The following is a 14,342-nucleotide window of genomic DNA, read 5'->3' on the forward strand; positions in this document are numbered from 1 at the left end:
AAAAATTTCTTTTCTATTATTTCGACTTAATGAACGAACAAATAATTCGGGATTTTTTTGCAGAAAAATTTAATTCATTAATTATTTGATACGTATAAAGAAATTGAGAAAGTTCATTTAAAATTTTCCTTGATAAAAAATTTTACCCTCTCTTAATAAAAAATATTGTATTAATTTTTTTTAATTAAAAAAAAATATTAATTTAAGGAAAAAATTATTATTTTAATTTAAAGAACGAATAAAAAATTCATTTTTTTTGAGAAATCAAATTATTTTTGCTAACTATTTAATAGTTATAGAAATTTAGAAAATCGTTTTCTGCCCCATGATAGAAAAAATTGATTAAATTAAAAATGTTCAATTTATTATTTTAATTTAATGAACGATATCAAAAAATTAGAATTTTTTTTCGAAAAATATAATTAAGTTAACTACTTTAATTAGTTTTAATTATAATCAATTGTCAAGATTTTCTTTGTGAATTTTTTGTCGATAACAAATTTTTTCCTCCCTAAAAAAAATTTAACGATTTGTTTTTATTATTTCGATTTAATGAACAAACAAAATTAGATGGAGAGAAATTGAGAGAATTGGTATTTTTTATTCACATTTCTCCTTAATTACAAATTTCCCCCTCTCTTGATAAAAAAAACATTGAATTAATTTTTCTCTAATTCAAAATTTTCATTTAATTTTTCCCTTGAAAACAAATGTTTTCCTTTGAAAGAAAAGATTTAGGTAAATTGAAAAAAATTTCAATTTATTATTTCAATTTGTTGAACGAACAAAAAATAGCAAGTTTTTTTGGGAAAATAATATTATTAATTTCCTAATTATTTAATAAGTATTGAATTTCCTTGAATTTGAATTTTTCCTTGTTAAAAATTTTCGCCAATTGATAAAAAAATTTGATTAAATTTGAAAACTTAATTTATTATTTAAGTTCTATTAAAATTTTTTTTCTGCTAAAATATATATATACCTAATTCCCTAACAATTAAGAAAAGGTATAAAAATTGAGAAAATCGTGGAGTTTTTTATTTGATTTTTTCCTTGAACAAATTTTCTACCCGAAAATAGAAAAAATTGATTGAATTAATAAAATTTTGTAATTGAAATATTTCTTGATAATATAATTATTTTCATCTTCTGCGAAGAAATTTAATTAAATCAATAAATTATTTTATTATTGAGAGAATCGAAATTTTTCTTTTGTAGTTTTCTTTTATAGCATCCCCCACTCTTGTTAGAACAAATTTAGTTATTTTTTTTTAATTTAAAAATATTATTACTTTAATATAATGAGGAAACAAAAATATCAGATAACTATTACGAAAGTTGCGCTTAATTTTCTGACAAATTAATAGATATAAAGAAATTGAGAAAAGCGTCGAGCTTTTCATTCGAATTTTCCTTTGCTAACAAATTTTTACCTCTGGATAAAAAAAGATTCGACTATTTTTTTTTTAATTTCATGAAAAAATAAAAAATTCGTATCTTTTTTTTCTGTTAAAACTATAATTAATTAATTTGCTTTCGAAATAAGCATTGAAATCAGAAAAAATCGGCTAGTTTTTCATTGCAAACAAATTTTCCCTTGAGAAGAAATTTTTCCTCTTTCGTTAAAAAAAATTGATTAGTTTTTTTTTTTTAATGACGAAAGGAAAAAATCAAATTTTTTTTACCCTGAAATTATTTGTAATTAGCTGACAAAACTGTTTAATATATAAAAATGAATTGCGCTGTAAATTTTTTCTCTTCTTTCGGACAATATTTACTATTTCAAAGCATTAAGAATAATAATAAAAAAAAAAATAAAATAAAAAACTCGTCACACATCTCATGAAACTCGAGAGATTGAGCTCAAAAACTTTATCATAATACTTTTTGTTTGTTTTTTCTATTTTTGTTTTTGTTTCTATTTTTTTTTTCGTTTTGTTTTATTTTGTTTTCACGCGGCATGAATAAGAGGATAACCAGAGCGCGATATCGTTTCACTCTGTGCTTGGGCAACTCTCTCTCGTTGAACTTGTTTGGCATTTCATACGAATTGGTGTGGACAGAAGCGCTAAAATGCGTTCGGATTCTATTTCCCTGGTACACCCTCCCTCTCTCCCTCCCCCCCCCCTCTCTCTCTCTCTCTCTCACACTATTTCGATGTCGTCAAGCACCAATGTTTCAACCCGCGTACTAATTTCTGGTGTGAATTCAGCTTAACTGTCATCCCCGTTGTCGAGGAAATGCCCGTCGCTAAAACAATCGGGCAAACGCGAAAACTGCATCAGCGCTGCACAAATTCACGCTAATTGTTTCCTCCTGCTCGACGAACTCACACGTACAATACGGGTGTGATTAGTGAATCTCCATTGCCAGTTGGAAAATCCACTGGACTCAAAGTTATACGTGATGACCCGTAACCTTTATCCACACACACCCCACTCCCCCCCTCTCCTCCCCACCACTATCGCCCATTATTGAATTGTTGAAGAGTAAAACCGCGACTGATTTTGGATTAGTGAGAAAAAAAGGAAAAATTCTTAGAAGTAAGAAATTTTTCTGGAAAAGTTTATGGTTATAAGAAATTCTTTTGGAAAAGTTTATAGAAAGTAAATTTAAAGAAAGTTAAGTTAAGTTTAAAGAGAGTTAATTGAAAATAATATAAAAATAAATAATAATAATAATAATAATAATAATAATAATAATAATATAAAATAAAATTTAATAATAAATAATAATCAAATAAAAATAAATAAAAATAATTGAAAATTAAAGAAAGTAAATTTTTGTTGGAAGTAAATTTTTATAGGAAAAAAATCATTGTTTTGCAATACTTTTGATACGTTTTCTTGGCTGAATTTGATATCCTTAGAAAAACTGTGAAGTAAAATTTTAAAAAAGTAAATTTTTTAAAATAAAATCTTTAAAGAAAGTTAATTTAAGAAGAAAGTAAATTATTAAAGAGTAAATTTTCATAGGAAATAACTATTTAAAAAATATTTTTATAATAAATAAATGTTTAACGAAAGTAAAAATTTGCAAAGAAATAAATATTTCATACATGGAAAATTAATTATTATAGAAAAAAGAAAATTGTATTGAAAATAATTGAATTGTTGCGAAAAATTTTACTATTCATAGTATTTATAAAAATAATTGAATTGTTCTGAAGAATTTATTAAAATTTTAGAAAATAAATAAATTTTATAGAAATATTTGAAAATAATGAAATTTTTTCGACAAAATTCAATTAAAGTTGTTTCGAAAATAATTGAATTTCTTTAAAGAATTTTATTATTTTTTTGAAAATAATTGAATTCTTTCAATTTTTTTTTTGACGAATTTATTTAAAAATTGCATTGAAAGTAATTTAATTTTTCTATATATAATATTTTAAAAATATTTTGAGAATAATTGAAGGCTCGGATCGAAGAACCGACGCTTCGCAATGTTCTGTGCCTTTACAAGCGTCGGTTCTTCGATCCGAGCCCTCAATTGAATTAATTTTAGAGAATTTTAAATTCTTTTTGAAAGTGAATTTTATGGAAATTTTTGAAAATAATTAAATTCTTTCGTATAATTTTATTTAAATTGGATTAAAAATAATTGAATTTCCGCAAAGAATTTTAGTATTTATAAAAATAGTTGAATTGTTTCAAAGAATTTATTAAAATTTTAGGAAATAATTGAAATTTATGGAAATATTTAAAAATATTTGAATTCATCTAAAGAATACAATTAAAATTGTTTTAAAAATAATTAAATTTCTAAAAAAAATTGTACTATTTATAAAATTAATTGAATTCTTGCGAAAAATTTTACTATTTATAAAAATAATTGAATTTCCTCGAAGGATTTATTAAAATTTTAGAAAAAAATTAAATTTTTTCGAAATGTGTTAAAATTTTTTTTAAAAATTGAATTCTTCCGAGGAATTTAATTAAAATTGTTTTGAAATTAATTAAATTTTTGTAAAGATTTTACTATTTAAAAAATTAATTAAATTGTTCAGAAGGATTTATTACAGTTTTAGAAAATATGAACAGTAATAATTAATTTTGTACTTAATAAGTGAATTTTTTAAATTTTGATTATGACATTATTTAAACAACTTTGGAATTTGCATAACAATAATAAATTTCTTTTTTTATTCTTTTAAAAATTTTACTTTTAATTTAATAGTAAAACCTGGAATAAATAATAAAATAGATTATTATTTATTAGAGGTTTACGACTAAATTAAAAATACAATTTTTAAAAAATGTAAAAATTAGTAAATTTAATTTTTCTTATTTTTGACAAAGAGCGCTATAACATCTTGTGGCGCCAAACATTTTACAAAATAAAATTAAGAGAAAAAATTTTAAAAGCAGATTTTTACAAAGAAAAAATTTACTAAATTGAAGTACATGTGTAAATACTAACAAAATAAAATTATTTGAAAACATAATAAAAATGCTTTGAAAAAATAGTATTTGCTGAACTTTAAAAAAACGAAATTTGTTGCTTTTTAAAATCTGTGACTCTTGCGTATTATTAAAAAAAAATAATATTCAGGTTTATTGTTTATGCAACAAACATTATTTTCCTCATGATATTTTCGAATGTAATGAACATATGTTAATGAATGGACATAATTTAAAATGAAAATTTTATGTATTTATACGTTTTATGAAAATTGGTCTCCCTCTCTCACTCTCACTCTCTCACTCTGCAAAACCACTATACTTTAGAGTTAAATTAAAACCATTAATCTTTACATTCTCTCTTATTAAAAACGTTTTAAAAACAAAATATGGCACATAAATGCTATTTACAATTGTTAACTCTACACAATAAATTGCTTTAAAAAAGAAAAAAATTACATTTCTAACTATTAAATCAATTTTTTTCTACTTCTAACACTTCTTCTACACTTATTTTTTATTTTTTGTTGTTAATTTTAAAATAATGTTATGATTAATAATAGGTATAACTTTATTATTTTAAATATAAATAGAATCAATAAAATATAAATATAATAATAATAATAATTTTTGGCAAATAATAATATTATTTTTTGGAACAATTGTAAAATTAAACATTTCAAATACATGCATATTATATTATGTGAATTTAACATATTGTATAATGTGATGTATTATATGAATTACTAAACACATGTAGAATTCAAATTTCTGATAGGGATTAGAAGCTTGTCAAGTTTAGGTTGAAATTATACTTGAAAATGGTCAATTTGAATTTTACATGAGAGGCACAATTCGAAATTCAATTTCACTTCAATTGCGCTCTTTATTGAGGAAACTACGAAGTATAATTATTATTCTTTGGATTAGAAAAATTGATTATATTTTATATGAAAAACAAAGAATTTTTTAAATTTCTCTATACAAATGAAAATTGTTAGCTACGAGAATTTAGAATATTTTTGATTTCGTTCAAAATATAATTCGTTTAATTTAAAAGAAATGTTGTGTCTGACTAAAAATTATGTTTACTACTAACATTAAAATATTAAAAAAAATATTTTAGCCTGACTTGTATTGTGTTTTACTACTGACACGTCATTCAGAATTATTCATGAAAATTTAGACTGACTAAAAATGACTTTAACTACTGATAACAAAATTACTTGAGTTATGTATGAGCGCAAAACTGACTTTTACTACTTATTCTCAAAGTATAAAGTGTTAAATTTTGTGATGTCTGACTAAAACTTGATCTTTGCTACTGACCTTAAAAATTCATGGTTCGAATCGATATGTGTGTCTGAAATTGACTTTTACTACTTTGCGGTGAAATTGAATAATTTAAATAAAGTCGAATAATTTACAATAAAGGAAATTAATTTTTTTGAAAAAATAAATAATTCAAAGAAGTAAAGTGAAATAAATAATAAAATTACTAAAAACTGGAAATTAAAATCTTTCCGTTTGATTGTTTCTGAAATTTACTATTTATACTCGCTGTATATGACTTCAAATTTAAAACATCTGACTGAAACATGAGCTTTACTTAACTGGTAATAAAAAATTTACAGAGTAAAATTGGTACGTCTGAATAAAAGTGTCTTTTTTTACTACATTCACCTTAAAATATCTTAAATATATTCTGACCGAGCAAAACATATCCTCTTTATTCACACTATTAATAAGATTGTGAATAAAAATATAAAATGTATGTCACAAAATTAACAGTCTGTCTAAAAAAAAATAATTATTTTCTGCAAAAAATAAGTTTTATTATTTGTAAAAACAAAAAAATTTCCAGAGTTACGTCTGACTATAATTGAACTTTTACTACTTTTTTCTAAAGTGTGTGTAATATCTTTAAATTCGTTATAATGTCTGACTAAAACTTGACCTTTACTACTGATCTTTAAAATTAATCGTCAACATTGATATTGTGTGTATAGTGATTTTTAAAAATGAAAAGAATTTTTAGAGTTACTTCTGAACGCAATTGACCTTTACTACTTGTACTAAAAGTGTACGACCTTGAATTTATCACGTCTGACTTAATATTGACTATTACTACTTATTCTTACGTAATACTTATTTACTATATTAGTTTACTATTTATTTTCTATTTATTTACTTTGATTGACCCACTATAATACATGTCTGACTAAAATTGCCTTTTACTACTTAAGATGACAATTAAAAACCCCAATTATATATTAACAACTAAAAAATTTATATTCGTAACAAAAAAATTGACATTTCATCGAAAAATTTAGAAAAAAATGATTAAATTTTAAATATTAAGTTTAAAGTAAGAATGTAAGGGAATAAAATAATACACAAGAAACGAAAAATTAAAATTTTATAATTCTTTTGAAATACTTTTACCACTTGTGCAATTAAAAAAAAATACTTAACAAAATTTTTTATGTAATTTACTCAAAAAAAAAAAAAATTAGGACAAGGACATTTAAATAAATTAGGACAAAATTAGGACATTTTTTGAAACGTCTTTTGTTTGAAAAATCTCGCACCCTTTCCCTTCCACCCTAGAAGCGTGTAAGGGGTAGTTGACTTAGAAACCATGTGAAAAGTCAACTGCAATTTCATACAAACGTTTTTCGTACGTGTGAAGTTATAAATATAGTATAAAGTGTGCCGCCGCGAGTAGAAGTACTTCGTCATTTCCGGTTAACTTTCGACCTCGTTACCACTTTTACTGGACCGGCGAGAGCATTCTCTTCCAATTTGCGCTATCCTTCCGTTGTTTTAACTCCCGTAGTCGGTAACGCTCGCCTCTTTTTTTCCTCCTCTTCCTACTCTTACTTCTCTCCTCCTCCTCCTCCTCTTCTTCTTTTTTTCCATTTGACTTCCTCGATTCCGCGGGAATAAAGGTGCTCACTGACACGGAAGAATCAGCCCTCACCCTTTCGCCCTCGCCCCTCACCACTGTTTCAAATAAGATGGATTTATTGGTTAGTTTCCAAATTGCGAGGAATTTATGGTTATTTGAAAAGGTTCATTCATTCGGACTTTTCTAATATAATAAATGTTACTAATGAAGGAGACTTGATAGAATAATTTAAAAAAAAGAACTACTTCTTTGAATTGTTCTTCTTTCTTTCTTTTCTTGCTCTCTTTCCTGCTTTTCTGTCTTTCCTTCTTTCATTCTCTCATTTTTTTCCTCTTTCATACTTTTCTTTTTATTTCTTCTTTCATCCTTCCTTTTTCATTTTTTTTTGTTTCCCTTGTTTTTTTTCTATTCTTATTTTTTTTTATTTTTTTGCTGACTAAAGTAAATAGTAAATAAGTAAAACATAATTGATCCATAATAGTAAGTAGATATATTTATAGAGTTCTTTAATTTTCAATATCTATTTTACTGGGGTTTATAATTTTTGTATGTAAGTAGTAAAAGGCGATTTTAGTCAGACGTGTATTATCGTGCGTCAATAGTAAGTAAATAAATAGAAAATAAATAGTAAATTAATATTAAATGAATATTACGTAAGAATAAGTAGTACTAGTCAAGTTTAAATCAGTCTTAACAAGTTTAATGTCATTTACTTCTAGTACAAGTAGTAAAGGTCAATTACGATCAGACATAACACTAAAAATTTTGTTTATTACAGTAATAATTATTTTTAACCACACTCTAAATTTTTATTGCTTCATTTTTTTTTATTTATAATTACAATTTTTTAAAATAATTAATTATTCCATGAATTATTCATTTTCGTATTTAATTAAATGAATTTTAATAAGAATTGATTTAAAAAATAATTTTATTTAAAACAATAATAATATTACTTAAAAATTCTAAAAAATAATTGACTTTTGGAAGACTTACAGTTCAATTTTTCATAAAAAAAATTTTCCAATGGTTTTATATTGAAAGTATTTTGAACTTTTAATCAAATAAAGAACAATAAGTATTTAAATATATATTTTACAAAAATGATTGAAATTTGAAAGATTTAGTTTGGAAATTCTGAAAAAATTAGATTTTTGAAAAATATTAATTAAACTTTTTTGAAAATATACTTGAATTATCGAAAGTAATTTTAAAAAATTGAAACAATTGGAAATTTTGTAAAATTTTATATTTTAAAGAATTTTATTTTTTCATCTTTAAAAACTAATCTATAAATATAAATATATTTTTGAAAATACATTATTTTATGAATTTACAAAAATTATTCCATTTAAGGGCATTTGAACCTTGATGACGTTACACTTTGTGCAAAGCATGTGTGACGTCATCAAGGTTCAAATGCCCTTAAGTAAAAAATTAATTAAAATTTAAATTTAAATTTAATTTATTAAAATTTTTTTTTATTAATTAAAATTAATTCAATTCTCGTAGATGAATTCTGATAGAAATTGATTTTAAAAAATCCCAGTTAAAAGTTTTGAATAATTTAATTCAAAAATTGTAAAAAAAAAATAATTGAATTTTGGAAAAATTAAAATTGCAATTTTTTAGAAATAATTCAATTTCAAAAGGTTTTTCATTGAAATTATATGAAATTTTAATTCCTGTCAAAAAATAAATAAGAATTATTTTTTAATTTTGTAGTTGTGAATAATTAAATTAAAAAATTCCGAGAAATTGTTTCTTGACTTTTTTGAGGAGGTTCTTAAAATTTTTTAAAAATAATTGTATTTCCGAAAATAATTTTAAAAAATTGAAACAATTGACAATTTTGCCAAATTTCATTGAAATAAATTTTATATTTCAATGAATTTTATTTGTTTACTTTTAAAAATTATTTTGAAATATAATCGTATTTTTAAAGAATTCCAATTGCAAATTTGGAAAATAATTGAATTTAAAAAAAATGTAGAATAAACTTATTACCAGGAGTGTTATAGTGGTACTAAAAAGTTCATTTATTTAATCAAAAATATCTTACATTCAAGTTGCTGTTAGAAATATCTTTGCGATTTCTGTACGAGTTGTTCAAACAATTAAATTTAAAGAAAAACTGTTAGAAAAATGATGTTTTTTAAAAAATGAAGAATTTTCATTAACTTCCAAAAAGAAAATTTTTTAAAGTAACAATGGCAACGAAAATTTTATGCGCGAGTAGTTCTGCTAGTTACTAATAATAAAATTATTTTTTACAAAAAATAATTATTTTTTAAAAAGACTGTTAATTTTTGCAATAGATTTTTGTAAATATAATTTATAAATAAAATTTATTAAATAGAAAAATAAAGAGTGAATTTAAAAAAATAGTAGAAAAATAAAAAAAACGAATTATAAATAAAAAAGTAGGTAGTAATTAAAGTAAAGAAATAATTGTTATATGTAAATAAATGAGAATACATAGGTAACAAGGAAGTGTACAAATAAATATAAAGAAATAATTAAGTTACATTACAGTAAAAATAAATAAAATACTACGAAAAGAAGTGAATTTTTTTTTCATAAGCAGTATTTAGTTTTCTCGTTTAATTTTAATTTTAATTTTTATATTTTTGTTTTATTCATCAATATTTTGATAATTGAAAAATTTATTTATTAAAAAAGATTGAGAAGTGTCTTCTTGTTGAATCCTTTAATGAATTCTCCATTGAACCGATTGAATTTTGGGTTGTGAATACGAATGCTAATAGCAACTACCACGTAACCGCAGATCAGCAAACAAGCCAACCATAAATCAGGATGGTTAACTGTCCCCCATTTTGCTATTGAAAGCCACTGAAAAAGCAATCAGTTGAAAAGCCTCTTGGAAATTTTCCCTTCAATTCATTTTCATTACTCTCGCCTTTTCCATTGAATAATCCACGATTTTTATTTCACAAAACAAATAATTAACAAATATTTCAAGAATCACAGATTTTTTCCCTTGATTGTTTATCTTGTAATCAGAACTTTTTATTCATTCATTTATTGACTATTTATTATTCACTATTATATTATTATTTTATTATTTTATTATTTATTATTTATTATTTTTTATATTTATTTACTTTGCTATATATTTTTTTATTTGTTTATTTATAAGTTTATTTATTGACTTTAATTTACCTACATATTCTTTTATTTCTCCATTTAACTATTTGTCTATTTACTTATATTTGAATATTTATAATTATTTATCTATCGTTTATTCTATTTATTATTTTATTTATATAATTTTATTTACAATTTACACACTATTATTTATTTATTATTTTATGTTAATATTTTTATTTATCTATTTTATTATTATTTTTACCTATTTCATTTACGTAATTTCATTAATTTTTTTATTTTATCTATTTACATTTTTTAACTCCGTATTTTTAAAATTTTTCTCGTAATTATCATGAAAAATATATTAATAAATTTCTCCTCGTGACCATATTATTTATTTATTTTTTTTTGGAAGGGATTGGGGGAAAATAATTATTATACGCAATTAAGTGAATGGTTATTTTTCCACATATAAAAATTCGTACGAATAATAATAAAAAGAAGGAAGAAAAAAAAATGCTCAATATATTCATAAATAGCGATCGTAAACAGGAAGTAAAAGAGCCAAAGTAATGTGATACACCATAAAAAGATAAATAAAGGGGGTAAATACTCGGTAAACAATTTTACAGTTAGTTTTATTAACGCGAACAGCTATATAATTTCCTGGGGAAAAATTTTAAAATATCGAGTTTGTACATTTATTCGCCATTAAAAACCTTTTGGTGCAGGTGTAATGGGGTGAGCGTGGGGGAGGCGAAGGGGGAAGTTATAATTTCTGTTAGGCGCGAGGAGAAAAACATTTATTTATTTCACTTCAATTGAACATTAATTTACCAAAACTATATTGAATTAATTTTTATTTTTAATCTGTCATCAAAATACACGTTGATTAATGCTTTTTTTCTCTGATAAATTATTTTCGATTTCCAACTGCAGAAAAAAAAGGAGAAAAAAAATATATAAATTTTAACAAAATAAACTAAATAATTTTAACAAAATATTATAATAATAATATTATAATAAATAATGATACAATTTATATTAATATAAAAAAATAATTCAATCTGGTTAAATAGATTTTTGACTAAAAAAACGAGAAAAAATATAAAAGTACAATATAAAATATAAGATTATATCACAATTATATTTATATATTATAATAATATAATTATTATTTTTCATTTATTTGAAATGTGAATTATTTCCTAGAGTTGTAAAAATTTTTTTGCAAACATGTTTGGAAAACTTTTTTTTTTTTTTTGCATTCATTAAAAGTGTAAGGAGAGAAAAAATAGATTTTCCTTTTTTCTGGGGGGGGTGAGGGGGGAGGCAATATGACTTTAAATTAGCTTCATTTATTTCCTTTTACAAATGCATAATGCAAACATTTCAGTTCTAATGGCTCCTGCGTCTGGGCCATCAGATGGGGAGGGGGAGGTAAAAATCCTGTCCGTCCATGGACTTCAATAAACTCCCCCCCCTCTCTGTCTTTCTCTCTCAGTTTCTCCAAGCTCAACTACGTTTTCAACTTATCGCGTCAATCCGCTCTTCACTTCCCCCTTTGCCTTTAAAATTCTCATTCGAATTGCGCTTCCCAACTTCGTTAGCTTGGATGAACATTAATGACCCACGAGAATACATACAACTCTTCCACCTGCTTTTCATCTCTCCGCTATTCGTGATCTCCATTTGTATAGATCATTCCCTTGCCCTCTCTCCTCCCCTCCACTGCGTCTCTCACACATTTTTACCTCTCATCAATTTATTGCCTACTCTATATTTGTTCTATCATTTTATTTATCGTTTCACTATTTTCTTTTTTTTTTTTCTTTTTTTTTTGTGCTCTCTTTTTTTCATTTCAATTTTCTCTTATTTCCCTTTTGACCACCAGATTTATTAAACTTTCAATTTTAATGCTTTTAGGATTTTTTATTTTTGATGTAATTAAAATGATTACAGGACAAAAAATCAAGACCAAAAAATCCAAGAAAATAAGTTCAAAGTACAAAAAATCCAACAATAAAAATGTCCAAAATCCAAAATAAATCAAAATGTCAAAAAAAAAAAAAAAAAAGAAACATGTGAAAAAGCCACGTTTTTAATGTTAAAATCGAAATTGTAATCAAGTTCTTGTAAACGATTCAATTATTTTTGAAAATTTTAATAAATATCTTCCAAAGAATTCAATTGTTTTAGAAAATTTTAATAAAATTCTTTGTAGAAATCCAATTACTTTTAAACAGAATTTTAATGAAATTCTTTACAAAACTTCAATTATTTTCAAAAAATCAAAAAAAAAAAATTCTAGTCAACTTTTATAAATAAATAAATAATAATAAATAGCAAAATTTTTCGACAAAATTCAATTATTTTTAGGCATTTTAATAAAATTCATTACAAAATTTGCGATTTCAATTTTCAACAATTTTAATAAAATTCTTTACAAAAATTCAATTATTTTTTTTTTTAATATAATTTCAATTAAATTACTCGATTAATTTAATTATTTTCAGAAATTAAAAATGTTAAGTTTACCTATACTTCCGATTTACAGTCATCAAAATGAGCAACTCTAAAAAAGGATAATTTTATTCAAGGCAACCATTTAAATTTTATTGGATTTTTAATTTCGATGGATTTTTGGACCAGGAAAAAAAATCGAAAAATAAGTCCAAAGTAAAATTTTTTTTTTTACTTTTTTGGATTTCATTTACTTTGGAATTTTTTGGTTAGGACTTTTTGTTTTGGACTTTTTGTCTGGATGTCAATTAAAATACTATTAGAAAATTATTTTTTTTTTCTGAATTTTAATATTTGAATTTGAGTTTTAATTTCAATTTCAATTTTTTCAATTTTAATTTCATTTCTGACTCAGTGTTGCCACGCTTTTGCTCATTTGAAATTCCCTGACTTTTACAGGTTTTCCAGGTTAAAAATGGAAATTTTTCCAGGTTTTTAAAATTACACTTATTATTTACCAAATTAAATCTATTACATTTATTTAAGAATTTCTATAATTGTAAAATTAATCGAAAACATCAATTATTATTTTTCCATAGGAATTAAAATTTTCAAAAATTTCACATTCAAACCTTTTGAAATTCAATAAAATAAAATAATATTAATATAAAACATAAAAAGATGGTTTATAATAATTAAATATGACCGAGTGATAAAATCATTATTTTATATTATAAGAATTAGTCGGAAATTCTTCAATTAAATATAAATTAGAAAATAAAAACATCCAATAATTTCAAAAGTAAACCATCAAACTTTTTTAAAAAATTAATTCTACACAATTGTTAGTTAAAAGTAAGAAAAATTCAGATTTTCAAAAATTTTAATTTGATAATTCTACTAGAATTCAATTATTTACATAAAAAAATAAATAATTTATTGAATATTGGAATGTTTCTTAAAATTGAATTCTCATAAAGAATTTTATCAACAAATTTTTAAACATTTAAATTCTTATGACAAAATCAAATAAAATTTCTATGAATAATTACATTTTTCAAAGAAATTGGATTAGAATTGTATTAAAAAGTAATTGAAATTCTGCGATGATTTTTATTTTTGTGAAAATAATTGATTTCCTAAAAAAAATTTAATTATTTATGAAAATAATAAAATTTCTAAAAAGAATTTAATTATTTATGAAGATAATTGAATTGTTGACTGGAATTTTATTAAAATATTCGAAAATAATTTAATTCTTTAGAAAAATTTTAAAAAGAAAGCAGTTTATAAAGAATTGCATTTTTTGAGAAATTTGTATCAATTATTATTAAAATTTTTGACTAAAAGTCATTTTTAAATTAATTTTTATTCGAAAATTCAACGAGAATTGAATTATTTAAATATAAAAATAAATAATTTCTTGAATTGCTTCCTCATAAAGGAAGCCTTAT

General features: G+C 22.7%; 1 protein-coding gene across 3 annotated transcripts in view; it reads left to right on the plus strand.

Annotated features, from left to right (window-relative positions):
• LOC122509404 overlaps positions 1-14,342 on the plus strand; it is a 531,572-nt gene that overhangs the window by 248,026 nt on the left and 269,204 nt on the right. The gene's annotated exons all lie outside the window — the stretch shown is intronic.

This window comes from Leptopilina heterotoma, unplaced genomic scaffold (genome assembly GCF_015476425.1).
Source record: "Leptopilina heterotoma isolate Lh14 unplaced genomic scaffold, ASM1547642v1 Lhet_60, whole genome shotgun sequence".
Lineage (NCBI taxonomy): Eukaryota > Metazoa > Arthropoda > Insecta > Hymenoptera > Figitidae > Leptopilina > Leptopilina heterotoma.